We start from the raw sequence: 25,187 nt of genomic DNA, 5'->3' as shown, positions 1-25,187 counted from the left end.
TTACTCAATTTATTTCCTTTCACATACATGGGCATCTGTTGTATGCTGCATTCAATGGACACAGCTTGCTCTCTAATGATGGGTCCTAAGCTAAGATTCTTCCCTGAATGTTTACATTGTTTGTACACCTGACCAATTGGCCCCTGATAATTGAGGCTGTGATATCTCCAAACTCACAGGATTGGATGAGAGTTCTGAGTGCACCCACACAGTTCTCTACTAGCTCATTTGGCCGCTGTGTTCTTTGGAAAAATCTGTGTATCTCAAAATATGTGCCACTGTAGCCTGTTAATTGCCGTTTATATTCTTTAAAGTCACCTGCACCTTCTTCTTCCCATTCAGGCAGACCATCATATTGTCTGTGTCCTTCATGTTATAGTGCCCCTATGTTTTAGTTCTTGATGTTCTGCTGCCAGGTTTGTGCATAGGTAGAACAACACCTCCACTTTAGAGAGGATGGAATTTAAGTTGCCAGGTTTGTGCATAGGTAGAACAACACCTCCACTTTAGAGAGGAAGGAATTTAAGTTGCCAGGTGTGTGCACAGGTAGAACAACATCTCCACTTTAGAGAGGATGGAATTTAAGTTGCCAGGTGTGTGCATAGGTAGAACAACACCTCCACTTTAGAGAGGATGGAATTTAAGTGAGGCAATAACCCATTATTAGCCAGAGGCATCAAGCATCAAGCGGTCAGGTGGTGTGCGCTTGCTGGCAACTTGTTGGAACCACGGTGCATGGTCTAGTGTTCCTCTAATAGGCCTACCAGGACAGCGTTGGCCGTGGATTTATATATTTAAATATGTACTGGAATCACTCCGAGCGAGGATGCGTACTCTGCAATTTGCACCAAAGCTAAGCTGATCGAGTCTAAGCTCCTGGCCCAATGGTTTATGGCTTGGCACGTAGCGGTTATTTCAGCTCCTGTCAGTGGAGATGAGGTCCTCATTTGTGGAATTAGTGGAACGTGGATGACTGTCAGTTGTCGCCCCCCAATGCAGTTATAAAACAAGGTGAGGAGATAACTAGATAGTTTAACCCTTTTTAATCTCGATCCACGTTGCATTGTTCCTTTACCGAAACTCAAAAGAACTCCCTCCTATCAAACATGTGAAAATCACTTTTGTTAAGAAACACAATACAATGATAATGCAAGAATGATGAATATGAACACATAGTTGAATTTATTCAAAAAGACAGTTGCATTTAATCGAAAAAGAAAACAAGCATTTTGGAGCCAAAGATCATTCATACTAAATACTATTATGTAATCATAATAGAGACAAAGTAACTTAATATGTAACGTAAGAATTAATGAATCAGAAAACCTTAAATTAACACATGCAAATCATCACATCCGGAAAAATATGAGTAAAAAAGACATATCTGTTTGAATTGGTTGACAATCAATATGCTTGAGTTGCGGCTAATGCGGTAACATTAAATTCATACAACACAGCTTTCATAAGGACAAGAATGTAAACATGAACTTTGTTCTGGCTTGTGTTCATTATAGAGATGCTAACATTCGTAAAATAAACCAAGAGATATGCAAAACCAAAAGACGTTTTTTAAGGGTACATCTGAAAGATATTTTTACAAAAACAACATTGCGTTACAGAAAACCGGTAAATACCTGATATTAATTCAGTTGATAAAGGAGACTGCATTCAATATAAACGAATTCCAAAAGGTGGGTGTGTGAAAAAATGAATGAAAAAGTGTCTAGATTGACTGAAGCGATAATGAGAAGCAGGATGAAGCAAATGACAATTGATAGCAACATTCCAAAGAGATCGCTGCAAGCTTACATAGGGCCTCATCACAAGTTGGGCATTAACCCATAAAAGTGGCGGTAACGGAATTAGTGCTGCCAATACCGTTCTGTCGGATCACGAGCCGTCGCAAATACTGCTGATCGTAAAATCAACCAGTGCTATTACAGCCAATGCTATTACAGCCAGTGGCATCTGCGCCGGAAACTCCAAGCACAATCACAGCCGCATCACAAGCCCATGTGGGGCGGTATTAGCATCGAAAACTGCCACTATTATTGCCGAACACACAGCGCAATTACCTCCATTGTCCAGCCGGATGTAAATGAACAGAGGTGTCAGCAATGAAGCCACAGGTGCTACCAATGGACTCCAGAGGACTACATAAGGAACACCCGTTACCAAAACACTGTTTCCAACACTATCTAGCCATTATTCACTATGAATTGCGACAGACAGCAGCTCAAGCTGCGCCTGGAAGTAGAGATGCAGGACAACCAGGCCAGGGCACAGGGAGTACGGGGGGTAGGAGGAGAAGAGCCCAAGCCACGCATGCAGCCATCCCCAGGGTCAGGACCTCACCATGGACCCTCACTGACACCCAGTTGGTGACCCTGTGCCGCTTCAACAGGGAGACCATTACTGAACTGCTTAGTACAATGCAAGAGGACATAGCAACTAAGATAAACATCCGCACAGCTGTGCCTCCACCGCTTAAGCTATTTCAGTATTAGAATTACAAGGTACTGGCGCCTTCCAGCACTCCATGGCCACGATCCACGGCATGGCGCTGCCAGAATTATGTGCAGTTCATGCCCAGTTGCAGGATGCCCTTCTGCGGCATGTGCAACAACACATCACACTGCCCACCACCCCAACCCAGGTCAATGCAATGAAGGCAATGTTCTATGCCGTAGCCCAATTGCCTGGACTGCACCCATGTTGCGTTGGTTGCCCTCCATGTCCACGAAGTAGTGTAACAAAATTGAAAGCACTACCACTCCCTCAATGTAAAGGTGACTTGTGCCCCCAACCTCATCATCACCCACTGCTGCGCCCACTACCCAGGTTCTACCCATGTCTCCATGGTCCTACAGACCAGCACACTGCTAGGATACATGGAGAGGTACAGAGCAAAACGGACCTGGATAGTGGGTGAGTAAAACTACCAGCACATATGCACTGTGAAGCACCTGACGACATGGGGGGATGTGAATAATGACACAAAGCATGGCATGACAGGTAATTGTAAAACCATTACCCAGCCAGCTCCTGCACATGTTGAACACACCTAGAATGACATGCTGAAGAACACATACAGCAGCAAATCATACCACACACATGACCACAGTTACCACAAAGCATCATGCATAATCCAAAGCAACAACCAACAGAGTGCCGCATTGCATCACATAACAGCATCACTGCCACTACCACACCCATGTCAACCCACCCTGCAATGCTGACCTACTGCCCCCAGAAACGTAGAGAAGGCTGTTACTCAACCAAGCATGCCACACGCACGAGAGCAATACACAGCCACAAGACAGCCACCAGGAACACATGACACCAACAGACACATCACAAAACATATGCTGCAACATACCAGAGTGCATGTGATGCCAAAACAATGGATGATACCAGTGACACAGCATGCACAGACATTGTACTGGCAAATTCCATGGGAAGAAGCCCCATATGCATGCACATGATGTCCATTGCCATGATAATGTGTAGGTTCCCCCCACACATTTCACAGTGAATGTCTGTGCCTCTCCCCTTTCAGGTGACTCTAGATACCCGCAGCTTGCTTAGTTAATGACCCCTGTGCGTTATTCACAAACAGTGCATGACATACCCTACAACCACGCACAGAGCAGGACATGTGTGTGCATTGGGCACACCTTTGGACATGTGAAGGCACTTTTTTGCTGCATATATCGTACAGGCAGAGACCTCATGTAAGCTCTAGAGAAAGTAGGAAAAATCGTGCTTGTGTGTGCCCTGCTATAAAACATCTGCATAAGAAGAAATGTACCACTACCCAGATGATGATGATAGAGTGCCTGAGGCAGGGGCCACAGCAAGAAATGTCAGAGATGACGTGAGGGATGGGAGACTGGCTCGCCAGGCACTGATTGACAATTTCTTTGAAGTAATTTCCCTGGCACAATCCAGGCACCACTGTGTGACTGTCACAATGACACAATCAGGAATGTCCTCACATTGATGTAGTACAATTGTTTTATTCCAACTAGGTGCCCTGCCCATCCCCCCTCACTCCTCCCACCACCAACTCCCCATCACACTATTCCCCCTCCCTCCTCCCACCACCGACTCCCTGGCACACTATCCACCTTCCCTCATCCCACCACTAACTCCCCAGCACACTATCCCCTCCCCCTCCCACCACTAGCTTCACAGCCCTCTATCCCGCCTCACCCCTCCAACCACCAACTGTCATGATGCCTACCCCTGGGGACCCAGACCACGTCCAGCAACCCCGGAAGCAGGCATCAAGTTATCCTAAGCAAGCCCAACAACCCCTGCTAGGGGCTATTTGGGTCCAGTCCTTGCCCCTATGGCGCCAGGCTCATATGGAGAGTCAGTCCTGGCGCCATAGGCGCCAGGCTCATAGATTAAAATTTACCTGATGCAGACCATGCTGCAAACTTACCTGATGCAGACCATGCTGCAAGAGCTCCAAGCCAAAAGAGGTTTGAAAGGGACTACTTTACTTAGGGACTATTTTTTACTTGGGCGGGGCTGGGGAGGAATACTTACCTGGGACTACTTTGGTGGCTATTTAAACCACGCCCGAAGAGCAGCACACGCTTCGCGTTATTCTGCATCCAGCAGCGTAACACTCACCGTGCCTGCAAGTCTGCATCCAGCCTTCTGCCACGCCCGCCTCGAGTTTGGAGCTCCTAGAAAAAGGGAGAAAGAAGGAGAAAGGTTAGAACAAGAGCAATACCTTTAATCCTTACCTGAATTCCCGATCCATCGCGCCTTCGAGCTGGAAGAAAGAAGTTATTTTATGCGCTTCGCCTTGCCTGCTGCAGCGCCGCGCTGAACTCACCGGCCTTCGCAGCATCTTCACATTCTACTGCATCCTCCTGCATGTTCCTGCCGCACTCCGGCACCTAAGGAGAAGACAAGAACAGCAAGGTGAGCCAAGGGAATACACAGAGGAATATTAGTTACCCCCCCCATAGACTTACCTGATTTTACCACCGTGGGTACTATTCCTCTTCCTGGGTCGGCACAGCTTCCACTGCATCTTCGCCAAACCTCGGCCCCTAAGGGGAAACAAAATGACAGCAAGGTGAAACAAAGGGACTAACAAGGGGAACCCTCCTCACCACAATAGACTTACCTGATTTTACCGCCGGAGGTATTATTCCCCAAGACTTCATACTTTTTCTCAACGCCTGAATAAGGGAGAAAGCAACAGGTTACATATAGACATAATTTTTTTTGAACTGTGTTGGAAAATACAAATCCTTACCAGAATACTACCGGTTGCCACGAGGAACTCTTCATTAGGGTCAAGCTGCAACCTGCAAGGAATCAGACAAGAGTGAAAGTCAGGCATTTGAACTCTTACAAGCTTTATACTTACGGCCTCTTGCTGGGAATCTCGGAGTCAATATTGTTCTGGAACTCACCAATTCCTTCGAGCCAGTGAAGCAACTGGTTATCAACGCGCCCCTGCACTCAATGCAGGATGGATAGCTCATCTTTTAAAACCATCAGGTGAGACTATAAGAGGGGACATCAAAGGTGATCTGTGGGGAGAACAGCGGTGGTGGGTGGTTTTACACTCAACTCCACGGGTGGTTAATTCCCTTTCTCCATTTGCAGAAGAATATTCCTACGGGCCAAGCAAACGAAGCTAGGTGGACCAGTCCAGTCCGTCATCTCGGCCCTTCGCGTCACATTGGTGGAGACCGCAACTGTCCAGTTCCGATCGACGCCTCTGTGGGAGCCAGGTGAGCGTAACACCAACTCCCAAGCACACTATCCCCCCTCCCTCCTCCCACCACCAAAACCCCAGCATGGCCACTCAGGGCAGTAAGTGTCTCAATTTTGTCTAGAACTGTGGCCTGTTGCCCCCCTGCCAGCCCTCAATGATTTTGGGTGCAGATGGCGCTGGGAATGATGCCTCAGTGTACTCTGCTGAAACTCCTCTGTGGGAGTTGTCGAACCGGAAGGGATGGAGCCTGGCTCCCGGAGCTGTTGACATGTTAATTTGTTGCTCTGGCAGATGGCCTCAGCGAGTGCAGAGACACCTTTGGACCCTCACCCTCTACCCATATACTGTTAGGGCAGCTGTAATGGCAGCTGCCTCCGCCCGGCTCATCGTCACGTTCTGCACAAACCTGCCGGTGGCCCCTTGTAGATAGTCATGGATTGCCTGCAGATGTTTGGAGTGTCTGCACCCTATTGCCTTCATCTCCCTCTGTCAGCTCTAAATCTCTTCCCGCCTCTGCAGCACAGTGCTGGTTGGGCGATGTGTGGCATATGGGAGTGGGTCTGTGATGTGGCCCTGGGCTGAAATCAGGGGAGCCATAAAATGGAGGTTCAATGTCCAGCTCAGGTGTCTGAGCACGCCGGCGGCAGCAAGGGCTCTCTGGGTTTGTGGACGCTGGTGGTGGGGAGGGTTCTCCGGGGTCTGTGGACTCTGGTGGTGGGAAGGGCTCTCTGGGGTTTGTAGCCCTTCTGTAGGTGATGACACCAGGCTGGTGTCCCCACGTGTCTCCACAGTCACCCTGCCAGCAGGTGTGGCTTCAGTGTTTGACCCTCCAGCTGCGGGAGTGGGAACAGTGTGCTTTGCACTGGTTCTGGTGGGCTATGTAGTGGATGTTGGCTTGGCCCTGTTAGGTTGCGTGAGTCTCACAGTGGGATATCTACCTCGGCGTAGCCTGACTGGGCCTTTGCAGGGTGGTGGACTTCCACCTGGAAGACATTGAGGGCCTGGATGCACCACTCCCAGATGGGCCTGCAACCTCCTCCTCCTCTGATGCCTCTGGTGTTGCGTGAGTGCCTGTAGGGGCCATAGGAAATGTTGTCAGGTATGGTTCCCATGTGTGTTGGCATGCAGGACACATTTGCTATGGTGCAGAGTGGGACCCCACACAATTGGGCTAATGGGCATGGTTGGTCAGGGGCCCAGCATCATGGGGATGCTTGAAGCAATGAATGTGTGACACATGGCTAGTTGGACTTTGGCCTGTGTGTGGGAGGGCAGGGTGTCTATGCTGGGGCAGCTGATGTACGGCATGCATGCTTGTCATCCTACATGCCCCCACATTCCCTCCCCAGGTGACACTCACATGGTGGGGGTGGTGGCTTACTCCATGGCACTGGCATGGTTCTATGGGATACTACGCTGCAGCCAGCACGGTTACACTGTGGTGCACAGTGATTGGCAAGCTGAGCACATGTCGGTGTAGAGGGACGTGTACTTCCTGTCGCTTGTCTGCCACCCCAACATGGGGCAGGACAACTATGCCTGAAACATGCTGGTGTGACTGCTGAATGGTGTCATCTTCGCTCATGCACCACAATCCCGCTGGGAGAGGGTGCACGAGCAGGGGTATGGTGTGTATGCTATTTGGATAGGTCACTTTCCACCGCTTCCTCCTGGGGTGATGCTTAGGGGTGCCCTTGGTGCCCTGCCCCATGGCTGCTGTGGAGGGTTGCTGATATGCCACCCCATCACTCCAACCAGCTTATGCTGGGCTGTCATTTGTGCATGCACTTGTGGGGGGCTCACCTCCTGCCTGCTGGCTGTTGGCACATGCCTCTGCACCGTTGACTCCCTCTGTTCCTTCCATAGCCCCACAGTGATACACTTTTCCTCCCAGGCGGTGAGGACCACTGGCTCCACAGTGCCTCCTCCAATCGCCAGGGAATCCTGGCATGTTGTGACAGCAGTGCCCGCACCCCAACCCTCAGGTTGTTCCACTGCTTGTGGTAGTCCTATCCATCACAGGGTACACTTGCCACTGCAATCACCTTCTGGCTGATGGCATGCCAGATAGCTGTCCTTCGCTGTCCTGTGGTCTTATGCTGCTGACTGCCTTATAGTTTGTAGCAGTGGGCAATGACCTCATCTGTCAATACTGCCAGCTCTCCATCACAAACTTTTGATTTTCACAGACGATTTTCGGCCACCTTGCCTCTGATCCTCTCCTGAGACATTCTGGATTCTTTCCAGGACTGGATGGATTGTGTTTTTCAAAATGGCTGCTGAAATGCTTCCCATTCTGGTGATTTTGCAAGTTTCGCCAGCGCTAATAGCACCTGCCGGGGTTGGCGATGGTAACTCTGTTAGCACCAATACTTGCTGGTAACCCTTATTTAGTTGCAGTTTCTGCCGGGCGCTAATAGCGTTACCACCGGAGTCAGGCATATGTTCATGCTAGGTTATAAAGAAGCGCAAATACCACCACACGACCCGGTGGTAACGCTATATCTGCTCTGCAGAAATTGCGCCGGTTTACCACTGGACTTGTGATGAGGCCCATATAGACATTAGCCAATGTAACAGCAAGTCATGAGAGGACGAAGGCAGTGAATATGGCAAGGGAAATATGCACAAGATTACAGTGAATAGCTTTGAGTCAAACAGCATGCACTCAGTAACCAAGAAACATGTACACTAACACCCAGGATGTACAAGTAGAGCATGATAAGAATACAAATATATGAAAAGGGATGTGCGGTAAGCCCTTAGAAGCTCTGTATGCTTCCAAAGAATGTCTGCAAACTTCTTACCCACAATGGCTGTTACAGGTTCTGTCAGCGTGAAACCCACATACAGGGCAAGCAACAGCAGGATCTGTGAGCTAACACCCTTCATGTAATTGTATAAGGTAACTTAAAGACAATACTCACCGAGACGAGAAATACAACCTGAAATGTCAGCGAAGCCCACAAACCCTGTTGATCAAACGGGGACCCAGAAAGACTATAACAGCAAATGGATAACTTAATACATAGGACTCCTGACAAGGGACAAGTAGGAATAGTGATTACAGAATATGGAGGAAAACATAGGCATTCACACAGGAGCTGGCAACAGCAGCACACCACACCTAATAATCAACAGGGAACAAAGGGAGAAGTCCAAGGGAAAACCTGGAACAGACTCCAAGAGAAAGTATAGGAAAAGGAGCAGGAAAAACGAAATTTCAAGGGCAAAACCTCCCCCTTCCCATTGCAGGGAAAGAAAGACAAAATGGGACTAAATACTAAATCTATAATCGAGGAGTGACTAAAGGATCAAGGTTTCACTGGAATAAAGAATACAGCCTACTGGGCTGCACAGACAGAGGAAAACACTAGGAGGGCTCACTGCAAAACAGAGGAAGACAGAAAGGGAATTTAGGAAGCAGAAATGACTAATAAGCACACTCAATTGTAAATCCAAGGGAACAAGAAAATAGAAACTAATAAATAGACAATAAGCTAAGAACCAGGAACAATGGACCTAACACAGTGCATGTTGGACCTTTTGGGTGAGCACTGCAGTATCTAGATTTTGAATCACAAATGGGCTTGTGTCACTGCTTAAGTATGTGGGGCCATTGCTGCAATGTATCACAGATTCAGGCACCAGAAAGATCTGAGCATCCGTGCTTTTCACCATCTTGCTAGAGTGAAACACCACACAATGATTGCAACTGACATTTTGGGTTTGTACGATGACTCAATGACATGGCAAACTAGAACATGAAGGAAGTGTGATGTTCATCAAAGTGACTATAGGTACCATGTTGGAAAGGGTTAAGGTTGAAAGTATCCATGTGTGATGAGGGCTTTGTATTAAAACTATTTTTAACAAGGTTCTGTAAAGTGGTAAAGAAGTATGAGGAGTGTAGCTGGCGTGTTTCCCATGTGGAGGCGCTCAGTGTCCAGGTTTTCCTTGTTATTGGCTGAGTGAGGAGGGGCTATTGCACAAAGACTGTTTCCAGATGCAGAGCATCACAGAGTGTAGCTGGAGTGTTTACCATGTTCCCCATGCTTTCCTGGGGAGCCGGTGCTTGGGAAACAGTCTTTGAACATCCAGCTGACATTGTGATCAGTGCAAATTTCCCGGGGAATCTCCCAGGGAGCGCGAGCAAGACACGTTGAAGTGAGTCCTGCAGAGGACAAGACATCAAGCCTGCTTACAGTTTCTAGCAAGTACTTCTGTTTTATGATCTGCGGAACCAAGTCAAGATAATGAAGGTAACTCACCGTCAGCATCCACCCGTGTCTACCCCCAAAACGAACCCCTCTGTTTCTTGTGAGGGGGGAATTATGCTAACAGAGAAAGGCTTTAGACCTGGGAGTAGCCCGGGCAGTTCTGTGGGGGAAGACTCCAGGGTTAATCTACCTCATTGGACAACTATGCTGAGTTGTGAAACATCAGAAGCCAAGGCAACGGGTGTGGATGGTAGAGCCACAGACGTAGTGGATTTGGCGCAAGCGAGGGTCACCTCGAATATATTGACAATAGCCATGCTGAAGTCTACCTGTTTGTTCCAGGAAGCTAGCTTCCTCACCAGAGCACCTGAGGAGAGAGTGAGCTTGACCGAAGCTCCAAGGGTGTTTACATGGTTGGAGCTGACTGATGCCAACCTTTTGGCAGGGGTTGCCTCCTCTTCGAGTTTGGTTCATCCGATGTCAATACCTATTAATGTGAGACTTTTTTGGAAGTTAATGTAGTTAATGGAGCATCTACACCTAAACTTCCCACAGAAAAAAGAGTCAATAGTTACTAAATTGGGCACAATACCAGTTCGCAATCCAATGTGATCATCTCCTTCCCGGTGTAAGAAGAAATATCAATCCGCATCTCGAGCCCAAACCAGGGGTGGAAGCTGAAATGTCTGGGAATTTAAGTCTGGCTGCAAGGTTGTCTTGCTACATAGCAGACATCTTGCTACAGCTATAGCTTGAAAATAGCAGGGTCGAAGAAACTTGACCCAAACGATCAAATGATTGTAAGGAACGAGATATTGAGATTTCCACTGAAGAAGCGTTGGAGAGCCAAGTTGTCTGAGTTTCTGGTGACGCTGGCATCCAATACTGCTCAGCCCTCCTCCTTTGAGAACCAATTTGGAACTTGATGGTGCCCATAAAAGAGTTACCACTTCGAACACAGGATCCTCATCCTTCGAGTCTTCTTATATTTAAAGTGAGCTAACGAAAACAAGAAGATCTTGTTAAATGCAAAAAACCAGTAGCGTTAATATTTTTGTGATGCCTACAGATTTACACACCCAAGCGAGCCTGATGACTGCTTTAACAATATAATTGGCTACATTTTTAAAACTTCATGAGACGATAAACAATAACTAAAAGGAGCAGGCTACCTTGACGGCTATGATGCATTCCAAGTTGACTTATATCGAGTCAATATCTATGCAAAACAGACTGGATCGAGGGAATGAGTCAGAGAAACTGACTCATAAGCACCTAATAGATCTCCTAACGGAGAATAGGGAGGATAAAAAATTGCTAGTCGAAATAACATGAGTAGCACTCAGGACGCTGAAGTACAGCAAGGAATAAACTATTTCCCAGCGCCATCGGATGAGGACAATCATTCGGATAAGAATGACACAAGTATGCAGACTGATCCAAGGAGTCCAGATGAAGTGACGACGAAGGGTAAACAGTGTATTGAATGTGTGGAAGGTCAGGGAGCTGCTGTCTTGGACAATTTGCCTCTGAAACTCGAGGAGAGGAATGTGCTAACTGAGGTTGAAACCCGTATAAATTCTTCTTCGACAGAAACAATGCCTAACCAAGTCAGCATAACTGTATTATCACAAGGGGAAGAAATAACTGAAATGACTGATCATATAAGGTTGAACACATCTAGACCCCCAGTTTTTTAAACACAGCCAGAAAAAAAAACAGCTGAGTAAAGCCAACAAAAATGTTCCTTAAAATACAAAAAGCATGCCGCATGTGAAAAATCTGAAATCAAATTACTCTAGAAAATGTCGGCATAATTGGAGATGTTGTTCACCAGAACCTGTCATAGACCAAGAGCCCCCAAAGAGGAAAGTTAGAACAAAGAGAACAAATCAAAAAACGGGGCAGAACAGTTCATATCATCTGGACATAATTTATTGATCATTCCTTTTTATGATGAGAAGGAAATAGAAGATCTTGTGTCAAATCATTTATCTCCTAGAGGTAATTCAAGCTCTCCCACAAGGGCAGCCAAAATATAGAGACAGCCCATAAGGTAAGTCAACGAATGTTTAAATCGACCGTACCAAAGAGCTGTGTTTTTAACTGAAAAACGCCTTTGTGCAGATAATGCTTTTAGAATGGCTGAACAACCAACAAAAAGTGGCCACAAGCAGTTCAGAACATTTGCTACCAAAGGTCCACAGGCGATGGTTAATTCAAAGAGTACGGAAATGGCAGCAACCAGGGAACCATTATCCAATTCCATGGATGTCAAGGCTGCCCCTCTAGAGAAGAAAGCTACGAAGGTTCATTTAGGGAGGACATGAAATTAAACCCCCTAAAGAAAACATTCAATGCTATAAATAACTCTAAAAGAACAATTGTGCAAAAAGGAAACAATAGATCAAACATGAGGAAGGTTGATTCTTGGGATTGGTTGGCAGGAGCATTGATAGCAAGCAAAAATCAGTAATGCCAAGAGCCCATCCCGCTGAGTGTATTGCCATGGGGTCCTGAATACCAGGGTGTTCATATACTTATTTAATAATGCTGACTGTGCTGTTGGACATTTTGATATCATATGCCTCCAGGAGGCTTGGGTGACTAACATCCCTGTCTTAGGTGGTTTTATTTTGTACCTGAATTGTGCCAAAAAAAAGGTTTGATGGGCAGTTCTTTGGTTGGTCTACTAACAATCATGAAGAATGGGATAGGTCTGAGGGTACTGGAAGAGCGTAACCCCAACTCGTACATCCAAGTATTGGTAATCGAATTGGTGATGTAAAAGCAAGTCATGGGGCCTCATTACACGGATGGCGGTAACCATGGCGCTAGTAGTGCCATGGTTGCCGCCGGAGTCCAGCATGGTGAATGGTGGAATTACCGCCCCATTCCAAGGTTGACGAGCGGTAATTCCCCATTCACCATGGCCCTTCCTCATTCCCATTTGAGCCCCCACAGGGCTCAATGGGAATGGGGAAGGAGCAAATAACGGTACCGCAATTAGCTGTACCGTTATTTGCTCTGAAGTCCCTCAGCGGGTCCCGTCCTTAACGTGTGGTCTGACCACACGTTAAGGACGGGACCCACTGAGGGACCTCATAGTAGGGCGGTAAGGGATTACCGTCACCAGTGCCCTTACCAGTGCCGGTAATCCCTTACCACCATCTGTGTAATGAGGCCCATGGAAAGCTTGCTCAAGATTATGAATTTGTATTGGAACCCTGTGGCTTGTTTTTTAGATTGTGCGACATCCTTGATTGATAATTTTAATGCTTTGTTGCTGGACCCATGGATTTGTGATATGATACTACTTTGTGCAAGTCTGTTTCTGGCTCAGAAACAGACTTGCACAAAGTAATATCATATTACTACCCCTTTGTCCATGATCCGTCACTCAGGGTTCCACACACCGCCGCCACATCCCATGGACCCAACACGCTGCATCATATTTAGAGTTGCAATGCAGTATTATTTTGAATGTGCAAAACTACAAAAGTGCTGTATTTGGGATTTTGACCACTGCCGTGAAGCTGCATCAAAATCTATGCCAGTATTATCACAGTAAATTAATTAAATCAAAGTTATTTATGTTGACACACGAAGTGACTATACTAGCATAAATTGTGACAACCATACCCAAAATATTGGGCTACACTTCACAAATGTGATCTAGAGTGACCATTACTGGCATAGATTATAGACACAGTTTCATGAAGGTGATTTACAGTGACTACTCTGGTATAGATTGGGCAAACAGCTTCATGAAAGTTAATCAGAGTGACCACACTACATTGATTATAGCAGCAGTGTCATTCAAGTGATTTACATGGATTGTGGGTGCAACATCGACGTGATTTACACGGTGAATGCAGTAATTCATAATGAGGACTCCTTCTTGAAGGGATTTACAGTTGCACTGTTGACATATATCAAAGGCGCAGCTGCATGACAGTGACTTACAATGGCAATGCTGGAATAATTTGTGGATACCGGCATCATGAAGTATAAAATGCTCCTTTGTGGTAACAAGGCATGCAATGAATTTGTTCTTGTATTAGCCAAGAAAGCCAGTTTTCAATTGTATGAACTTTTAGCCATTTTTTTAAACATTTCTTTGTAAAATGCACATTTTAAACATGCTATATTTCAAATTTTCTTTGGGGGAGAACCCCCAGAAGTCCAAGCTCCCTCGCTATGCTTGGACACTCACACATATTTGTTGAAGACGTTAATGCTGCTTCACTGAAAATATTCACCTGACCCTGATCCATTTACAATGCCAGGGCCCCTTCAGTGGCTGCCCATCTCCTCAGCATCCGAAACTGCATCAGACAATGGCATGGATATCATAATGTTACTGGCCATGGACAGATGTGACTGGCGTATTTGGGTGCCAGTTGCTTTCCCCTTGTTTCGACAATAGGTGAAAGATGCAACCTTTGATTTAAAAACGTACTTACAACATTCACCTAGTGTGACCCTTCTGTTCTATGTCTGAAGGCCATGCAGAAAAGGGCAGCACCTGCAATAGCAGCACACAAGGTCACAATCCCGTGCTTGCAAACTTCTTTGCACAGCTCTCTCTCCTTCCTTGTCAGGGGGACACGCTTGGCGCTATGCTGCACCCTCTGCCCCCTCCACCTGCTCCTGCCCCCTCCTCCACTTACCTGGTGTGGGATCTGGCCTCCATCCCGGCGACTTCCCATTTCTTTCGGCACTCTTCAGAGCGTGTAACCGGAAGCCCGAGGCACAGCAAGCTTTTGTACACAACCTTTTGTGACCCAGGCTCACCTGCGCTAGGGGCCTTCAGAAGGGCTTGCAGTGGGACCCCGGCATTTTGTGCTGCACCACTGGGGTGGAGTGCTGTAGTCCTAACTGTGCCCCCATCTGCACGGAATCAAATGTCCTTATTTTGTTCAGGTCGATCATGGGGAATCAGCATGGTTGGCCATAAGTGCTTGCTTACTAATAAGTGCCTGTCTACTGTGGATGATCTTCATCCATGGTGAAGGTGAGTACTAGCATGAGTGCATGTAAGGTCTTGGAATGCTCACATGTATGGTTGGGTATGGGGACATTGTGTGCTTGATGTGGGTTTCTTTTAAACATATGTTTTGTATTCGCTGGAATGGCCAGTAAAATGAGGAATGGCGTTAAAGAGTGACACGCGTTGACTACCCCCCATCATCTGGCTGTTCTTATCTCTGATATAGCATAACACTCTTCTGGTGGCACCCTGGAATCTAGCACCCCTCTAAATCCATCTCTTCCTCACCCACTCTTTGCATTCCCTTGCTTCTGCTCCTTTTCCTTTCTTGCTCCACACTACCATTGAAATACACCCCCTACCCTTGGTATTAAAATCACCATCAATATATTTGCTCCCAATTATGATTCTCCAAATCGATATACTAAATTTAGAATTGGCGCCCAGATCCCAAGAAGTTAGATAGTGCTTTCCCAGCACATTCTTAGATCCCTTGATCCCCTCCCTCTGAGCTTGACAGTCTATATGCTTGCCGACATCTACCTATGAAAAATCCTTCATTCCATGTTCATCTGTTCTATGTCCACATTGCATGTCAATCCATTCGTCCACCATTCGCAGGGAGTAGCTGAGAACATTTTTATATCTGGATCTCTTGTCTCGTGTAGTATGGGGAGAATCCAAAAGATGTTTATGTTTGTGGGTCATGGGTAATGATTAGCACCCAAACATTCTCATGTTGGTGGCTCTCAGATAGTCAGATATTCAGAATAACCCAGAATATTCTCAAGCGTCTCGGGAGGATAGCTCAAGGGAAACGTGCTCACCTTGGAAGCAAGACGACACGGAGCAGGGTCCGCACTTAGAAACCTCTGGGTATCAATCGCGTTGTCAATAACCCATCATATCATATCAAATCAAGCGGCCCTCAGGTAGAAGGTTGAACCCCCAAAGTCCTGTTGTTGGTTGCTCTGGGCAAGATCTATTCTAAAGAATTGTGGTTTTAAAATAGCTGCAGCAGGACATCAGAGCATGTTGTAAGAAGAGATGAGATGTAACACACACGCTAATGGAATCTCTTCATGACATGACAGTCACACCTCATTCACATGAGGAGTCAATCCCAAGAGCTATCTGTTTCATAACTGTAACTCCCAACAAACCACCATCCTCCACTTTTTGCTGTGTGACTTCATGGGGACAACAAGTCCTCATCATTGGAGCTTCTGTATTGTCTATGACTAGGTGTCTTGCCATAGTTTTCCTTAATGTAGTGCTGTTTTATGGGAATGCATTGTTAAAGTTTCAACATGAGGCATTGACAGGTTTATCCTGCAGGTTAGAAACAACATCTCCAGCAGCACTAAAGACTTGCACAGGCTTTACACTGGCAGGAGGCAGTTTAGGGAATACATTACAACTCTGACAAGATGTGTTTGACAATGCTTACACACCATGCGTTAGAGTGGATCATCATCCCTGCTCATGTGAGATATGTCAAGTAGGTATGCATCCACACTCTGAGTTGATGATTCGCCACAATATGATCTTTAAGACCCATCTGCATTGAAGATTGCAGATGAAGCGAGGAGTTTCTACAGGCTCTGTATGTCCAGCTTATCACAGTCAGTAGTGATCAGAGGAAATGTCATAGGCAGCGAGAGCCTTGTTCTCCCTGATGATGATGGCAACGTTCTTGATATCTCTGGTGGTGGTATGGTGAGCACAGGGGTTGCTGCATTTATTTGTCCATGCAAATGTTCCTTCCACCTGGCCAATAGGTGCATATTTGTACATCTGAACTGTGTCTCATTCCCAGGCTTACAGTTGCTGATTAAACATGTGACCACAAGCTGGATGTGCACAAAGCAAGCAACATGCATGATCTTTTCCATTTGCAGGCCCGCTACGACATATGACCCATTGTGAAAAGCAACACAGCCTAGCTACCATGGTCACAGCCACAGCACCGCCACCTCCTCCTCCTTATTCTCCTTATCCCAGATGTCAATACGTAGATTCCTAAATTACCTGCCCTTGCTGCCTTCTAGGACTTATTTAGCAAGCCATACCCATGTATGCTCATGTATGCCCATGCAGTCAACTCTGTCCACTGGACCACATGTATCCAATGGAGTGGGTTTTCTGGTACTTGGACTAACCTTGTGCCATCTCCACTGATGGAAGTACCGCATCATACATTTCTGGTACAGCCCGGCATGAACACTTCTACTGACATCCCAACCGTGTTACACTTTACTCATGAACCAATGAAAAGCAGGGTTTTCAAGATAGAATATGGCAAGATGCCAATACAAAACATTACTACCAGATTAGAGGTGAGCAAACAAATTTTGCCATGCATTCTGCGATATTATTATGCACACTAAAAAAAGAGCTGGGGCTTGGAATCTGGTACAATGGTGGCACATCAGCCGTCATTTCTGCTGGTATAGTAAAGGCAAAAAGTGGAATGAGGAAAGGCGCTGGAGGGAGGGCTACAGTTAAAACCACAACTATGTAGTAGCCAATTTGGTCACAGACTTCCTAGGTAAAAAACGTTTTGTTGCACACCATGCAGCTGAAGGGATGTTATTCACCTATTTCCAGGTTGAAGAAATAATGACATTTTGGATGTTTGTGGTGGGAAAAGACGTGGCCTATTAGGCACATCTAACTTCAAGGGTACTGGGGGGGTTCCGGGCTGTGCTTTTTAAAAACACTGCAGTCTAGTATATGTGTAGTTTTGTTTTCACTCCTATCCCTGTAACAGTGGAGCAGGTCTTCCCCTCCCTCAAGTATCAGAGGTTTTCAGAATAGTGTAGCTGTTGCCTGTACTCAACTGGATTATAGCCTTTATCCCGCTTTATATAGCTCATGATCCTCATTCATTTCAAATTCAATGCATGTGACAGGTAGAGACCAGGATCTGTCTATATCCAGTCCCTCAAAATGGCATGCTGTTTCTCCTGGCTCATCATCCCTGTCTATACGTCATTTATGCTCAGGAGTCAAGTCCTAAACATTTAAATGGGGGACTCATCAACAAACACAATGGGATGCAGCGTTGCCAGAAATTAGCATATCAAGAGGAAATATGCACATTTCATTAAATTGGATTTGCATAACCACCAAAATTGCACAGGACAAATGGTATTTGCCTTTCATAAAATCAACACACAAAACCAAGAGAGGATATTTTCTCCTAACAGTGTTTTTGAAAACTTTAAAAGGTGTGCATGTTCAAACTCCAAATACCAATACAAATGTTTTACCTGGAACTTGCGGTACCCAAATGGAACATTCCACCTTTACTTGTTTTACTATTTTTCATCAGGTTATATAGTGCAGTGGTGAAGTGTCTGGCCTGTAAACCTGACGCCTGATTTCATTCATAAACTCAAAGAGGACATTCCATGTAACTAATTTTTAGCTGGGGGGGACTGAGTCACCCTCTGAAAAAAGTGGGTGGACTCCGTCCACCCGCGTGTAGCCTCGACTTGAGCCCTGATTGTGCTTGCTCATCATGGTGCTCTACGCTATCTGCTGTGTATGCTGCTTCACCATGTTCCCCTTTGTGTGTTTGGTCTGGGCTCCTCAGTAGAAGTATTCTTCATAATGTGTATTTCCCCTCCTTCTGTCCCAAAGACGGGGAAGTGAACCTACTCCACCTACAATATGTATTAATGTCTCTCCGATGCTGGTGAATGTGATATTAATCTGGCAACCAGATGTTGCAGTGGATGAATTCCCTAACAGATGTTTTAGGTAATGCATGTATTTTAGTTCCATCCTGCACTGAGGGAGGCCTTTCAACTTCCATTGAGAAGTGTAAAGCTTTAAATATCTTCTTCCAAAAAAAAATACATGCTGTGCAGATGGAAATTGACAAAGTTTTTACGTTAATTTTACTTCCACCCTGTTAGACAGCCCTCCAGTTTTTTTTTTCATTTCATCAAACTAATACAGACATTAAGTCCTTACTCACTACTCCATGACCTATAGTTGGATATTGATGGATGCCTCTCCAGCGTTGGTACCTAAAGAACATGCTCAATATTTAGCGTCCTGGAATGATTTAGCATCCTGAATGTCCAAATATAGCAACCTATCCTTTAAATGAATTGCATCCCGCAGGAAGTAAAAAGGTCAGCCATCACTTCTCTAAAATAAACCTGGCCTAGATCCTGCTGCTTTTAATAGCGTTCACACAACTGCAGAGCTTGAATCAACTTCAAAGGCATTTGGACTTTGCCCCGCTAGTAGCACCTTTTTCAGCCCACCCTCTGCCCCTGTCACGAGACAGAAATTGACCTCCTGTCTGTCTGGGAGGATATTCTGCATATACCATTAGATGTATCTGCCGCTTTCTATGCCTGTGTCTCTATATATCAGAGTGCACAGCATACCATAGGATAGGTTCTAGTCACTCCTTGCTGTCCGAGTTCAGAGGGTCCTATTAGTGCAAAACCATCAACATACCTCCACTGTCTCCACTTCTTTTCAATATATGGATATCTGCATTCGCTTCGCTAATTGCCAGCCTTGCTGTTTTGCATTACTCTTCTCTTCCTACACCAGTGTCACCCAGTTTCTGGTGTGAGCTGAGGGCCCTACACGGACGGCGGTAAGGGTTAACGGTCACCGTTAATGGCAACGGTGACCGTTAACCCTTACCGCCGTACTACGAGGTCCCTTTGCGGGTTGGAGGAATTAACGCCTGCAAGAACCAACCCGCTAAGGGACCTCGGAGCTAATTACGGCACCGCAAAATTGCGGTGCCGTAATTAGCGCCTTCCCCATTCCCATAGAGCCCTATGGGGCAGAAATGGGAATGGGGAAGGGCAATGGCGGAAGGGGGATTTACCGCCCCTCCAACCTTGGAATGGGGCGGTAAATCCCCTTTCCGCCAAGGCGGTGCCGGTAATTTACCGGCATGGTCCAGGGTGCTAATAGCACCCTGGATTACCGCCTTCCGTGTAATGAGGCCCATTGCCCGGGTTTAAGCCAGACTGTATGTAATGAGAAGTTGGATTCGGGACAGTGACACGAAAATGAACTTCTCTTAAACTGAGGTTATTTTATTTGACTCGCACCATTTTGTAAATAATGCAGCTCTTGCCTTGCTACTTGCATTTTCATAGGTTACTAGGGGACTTTTGCCAAATCAGAAAATTGCGAGTTTTATGAAAACTGACCAGAGCTTTAATACTGAAATAGCATAGCTCGATTATCTTTATTTGTTTTACTCTTCACAAACTGAAACAGACTCTTCTGTTCATCCTCAGACAGAAGCATCATATTGTGTTGTGGGCTCTGGTTAATTGCAGGTCATATTATACTAGCGCCCTGTGGGGTCTATGCCGCTTGGCTTCAGTCTGCGCCAAAGGCCACTTCTGGCTCATCTGCCTTAGGAACGTCTTGGGCTCCTCGTTGACAGCTGGTCCGATAGCACAGCGAGCAGCGCGATCGCTTTGACATCTGTGCAGATCCTGCTGACTCAGCTTCGAATCCTGACAGGGCCAAAGTCAGCCTTTTATCCTTCCCACACTGTGGGTAATAATAAGCAGCGCTCAGATACCTGAGGGTTCGTAGCGCTATATAAATACAAAATTATTATTATCTTGTTAATGATCTGTTGTTTACAGCTAAACGTGCTTGCATGTAAAAGCCCTGGCCTACTTGGCCAATAAACTGTGCTCTCATGCCCCGTGGTTTTGCATAGTGAGATCTATGAGTTTGGCTATGTTTGCGCTTGAATGGGCGTGCGATTACACTGAGTGGCACGTCTCTCACCTCGCCTACGTTCTTCCTCATTTTGCTGGGTAAATGGGGAATATGCATGTGCACCCCCTATTTATTTCTTTATGTAGGCCCATCCCACACTTCGCTTGGAGTCTTGTGCAAAGCGCTCGACTGCATACAAAGCTGTGACGGACAAGCACAAAGTTCCCGCAAGGTCCCGAAAAAGGCCCACAGAGTCGATACCATGAATCGTTGAATGGGGTTTTGCTCAATGAATGGCACGCAAAGTGACTGTTCAGTGTGCAGAATATTCCATTAATGAGCCCCTAAGACTTTTCAATGCCACACAAGATCTCTAAGACTTTTCATCCGCCCACACAATAAATGAAACCATACAGGCCTACTTGTACTGTCTACCGGACCCACATGACTCACGCTGCCTGAACCACCCAAGTACCTCCAAAAAGGGAGTTTCATGAAAATAGCCAACATTTAGATGGCATGGATTATAGCAAAATACGTTTGGCCAGGCTTAGTGGCAGGCCACTATTAGGGAGAATTCTCTGTTTAGGCTGAATTTCCTAACCTAGTGAGTCCCCCAGCAGCTTTGCTGGATTTCTGGAGTTTGTTTTTTTTTCTCCTGCCAAGAGTGAGTCCCTTTTCCTCACACTCTTGGACATGATTTGAGGGGTTCCTTGCTATGGGGTCTTTTACTCCATAGGGTCACATGTGTTTTTTACTATGTGTGTTACACAGCACCCTCAGTGCAGTGACACAGGGGTGTCATAGTGACACCCCACCATAGACTCCATACCTTGGGACTGACTACTGTCTCTCAGGGCATGTAAAGTCACCATTGGCTTTACTAGTCCCAAATTATGAACAGAAACCAGTACCAACCATCATATTGTGGACATACTGGTCAGGGCAATTCGATTGCCCCGCGGTCTGTTAGTCGAGGGGGCACGTCTCCATCCCCCCTGATCAAGTTTTGGCTGGTGGCAGTGGATACTACTTTTTATATTCGACCGCGAATATATCTCTATGAGATTTTCCCATTGTTCGAGGCTACCAACTTTAATTATTTAATTATCATAGCCTCGAACATACCACCGGTTTATTTATTTAATATTAATTCGCCGGTTGGTATTTTTTGCCCGAACTCGATTCTAAAATGGCGCTTGTGTTCTCTTCTGTGACTCCAACCAAAGTCGAGCCCTTTGTTCCACTTTTTTGGCGGGCTTCTCCACAGAAGCCTCCAAAAGTGATGCCACTCTGTCTGGGTACCACAGGGGTGTGGGAGGGGGTTTAGGCACCCTGGACTGAGTTACCTTGGTAACTCAAGTCGCACTCTTGTGTGATTGGCCCAAGTGGTGAGCCGGCCGGCTCGCCACTTAGCATGTTTGATTGACAGCTAGGCTGAGTGAATGGGGGTGTGCTGCATAAAAGCAGGGCTTTTGGGACTGGAACTTTAGAAGTCGCCACAGGACCTGAGAATCCGATGAGGGAGAAGCTGAGCCGACCTGCTACGACGACACCACCGGTGGAGCCCTGCGGAACCGATTCACCACTTCCCAACGACAGAGAAGATATCCCGGCTGGAGAGTCTTCTTCCCCTGACTGGTGGGCACAACCAGTTTACCTTCTTTTTCTCGCAGCCCAGGACGTCTTGTGGTCAAATTGCTCGTGCCAAGCACCCCGGCTACCGGATAGCCACTTACCACTGGACCGCGAATAAAAGGACCGCTCCTTTTAACTGAGAACTCCGCGGCTGGTTTCTTCCCTGGCAGTGCAATGGACACCTGTCTTCCTCCCCGACGAGATCCTCTCTTCCCCCGGACGAAGCACCGACTTGCATCCGTTGCCAGGAACAACTGCCCCCGCTGGAGTATTCTCACCACTTTAAGGTACCGTGTCCGCCAGGCCGCCTTTTCTAAAGATTGCTACAAGGTAATAATAATTCCTTAACCTTCTGGACTGGGCTGGCCGCCTTGACCATCTAACTGGTCCATTTCTTTTGGTCCAACCCTTTCTGAACTGATTTCGAGACCTTTGGGCACTTTGAACCGTGTGACCTTGGACACATTTCGACCAGAGCTTCTTAAAGTGGGTCCGGCCTTGTTAACTTTGACTTTACGGTTTTAACCTGCCTTCTTCTCCTACTGTGTTCTTCTGAAAGTGTTGGGATCTGTTTTTATCTTTGTTCTGCCTTTCTCTCCCTTTTAACCCGATTGATTAGAGTGCCATCTTCGTTAAGCTCTCACAGCTGTCTGAAAATAAGTGTTGCTTAACTTAAGACTTGTCTAACTAATCGTTGAAGGGAGTGTGTATCTTTTAGTGACCGTGTTTTTGAACTGCTTGATATTAGTGCCAGTGTGTTTTATTTGATGTGGTTTTAAATAAATAATTATATCTCTTTTACACCAAGCTCTGGTCAGTGTTTGCTTTTTCTACTGTGTTCTTTTGACCTATTGTGAATACTCTGTATACTGCCTAACTCTTCTTGAGGGAAGTCTGACTGCTCAGCCACAGCTACCAAGTGAATCTGTGTGGTACAGACTGCTACCAAGTGGGTTTACTGCCAAACACCTGTAGTCTTAAATCTTTTGCAGTGGTCCCAGAGGGAACTGCACAGGTTTCTGCCTAACACTGGTGTACAGCGGTGAGATTTGTATTGAGTATACACTTTAGAGTGCTTTTTGAATACTTTAGGACAAGTAACCACAAAGCTTAGCACTAAAAAGCTGATTTTCTAACTATGTCTGCTATGGAGAGTTATACCCTAGAATCATTGTCTGCCAAAACTGCTGATTGCTTAAAAGTATTGTGTAGACATAAGAATCTCTCTGGGAAGGGCAAGAAAAGGGAACTTATAGAAAGATTGTTAGAAAATCAAAGTCTGGGTGGTACAGAGGAATCTACCCCCCCCCCCCAGCAAATGTAGATAACAGTGGTGGTATTGATCTGAATCAAAGTATTGATAATCTTGATAATGAGTCAGAAGAGGAAAGTGAGCCTAATGTAGTTAGCCACCCTGAACCTCTGTCTGCCTTACCAACTGTACCTACTGGACCTATACCAGGTCCCACATGTAATCCTGAATATTTTGAACTTGAAAAAATGAAGCTTGAATTAGAATACAAACGTTTTATTGCTCAATCTGAATGAAATCAAGAATTAGAGTTCAGAAGAATCAATGCCCAAGCTGAGCACAAGCAAGCTGAGTTGAAGCTCAGAGAAATAGAGCTTAATCATGAACTAGAAATGAAAAAGTTGTCTGTGGAAAATGCTTCTCTCTCTTCTGGTTCCTCTAGGAGTTCCAGTCCCAAAAGACCCCGGATGCCTAAGGAATTAGTGGGTATGTATGAACCTAAGTTGGATGTGTTGGATTGGTTGAAGATGTTTGAATATAATCATGGGCTCCAGGACATCACAGGGAATGAGCTACTCCCTTCGTTGTTCTCTAGACTTCCCCCGGTTGCAACTGATGTGGTAATGTAGGTGGAGGTGGATAAGAAGGATTATGAGTGTGTGAAGCTAGCTTTAATAGCTAGATTTGGGAAGACCCCTTCCCAGTACCTTAAGAGGTTTAGGTCCCTCAAAAAGCATGATGGTACCCCTTGGGCTACCTGGGTGAGTGAGTGTTTGAAAAACTTAGAGGGATGGATTAAGGGTTGCAAGGTGAACATTTATGAGGGAATCAGAAATCTTGTAATGTTGGAGTCAATTTATGATGCCTGCCCTCCTGAGCTCAGACAGCACTTGGCTGATTCAAAGGAATTAGATCCTAGAAAGCTAGCTAAGGCTGCTGACTTGTGGGTTGCCAACAGGGCTACTCACAAGGATGCAGGGGTCACTCAGAAAAGGGATGAGGGAAAGCAGCCACCAAAAGGGAACCCAGAGATTTCTAATACCTCCCAAACCAAAGAGGGCCCCAAACAACAGAATATCCAGGGTAAGCCCCAGGGTAAACCACAACAGGCTAGTGAACCTTCTGGTCACAAACCAGAAGGAGGTCAGGCCAAGCCACCCTTCCAGAGAGAATTTGGAACATGCTATCTCTGTGGGGCAACTGACCACATCAAAGGAGATCCCAGATGTAAGGGTAAACCTACAGGGATCAGCACAATCTCCTTAGCCTTCACTCCTGAGGAGGACGTCCAAATGGCTAGTGCTCACTTTGAAGTCTTTGCTGAAGAACCTTTGGGTCTTCAAGCAAGTGTAACAGTAGAGTCCATGGGTCTGGTTAGTGATCAGAATAGGAGTGTGTGCAACTCCATACAAGAAAATTCTAAAGTTTATTATATGGGCAGTGTTCTTGTCAATTGCAAGGATACTCCTGCCAGGCGAGTACCCCCAGGCCTCCCAGTATGGAGACCCAGAACCAAACCAAATTGGCTAGAGAGGCCACCTTAAGGAACCACTCTAAGCCTGTGGGAACCTCTACTGAGAACCCCACTACAAGCCCTGGTGTTGGTAA

Source organism: Ambystoma mexicanum, chromosome 6q, assembly GCF_040938575.1.
Source record: "Ambystoma mexicanum isolate Mex_15411 chromosome 6q, UKY_AmexF1_1, whole genome shotgun sequence".
NCBI classification, from domain to species: Eukaryota; Metazoa; Chordata; class Amphibia; order Caudata; family Ambystomatidae; genus Ambystoma; species Ambystoma mexicanum.
This window is presented reverse-complemented; position numbering follows the sequence as displayed.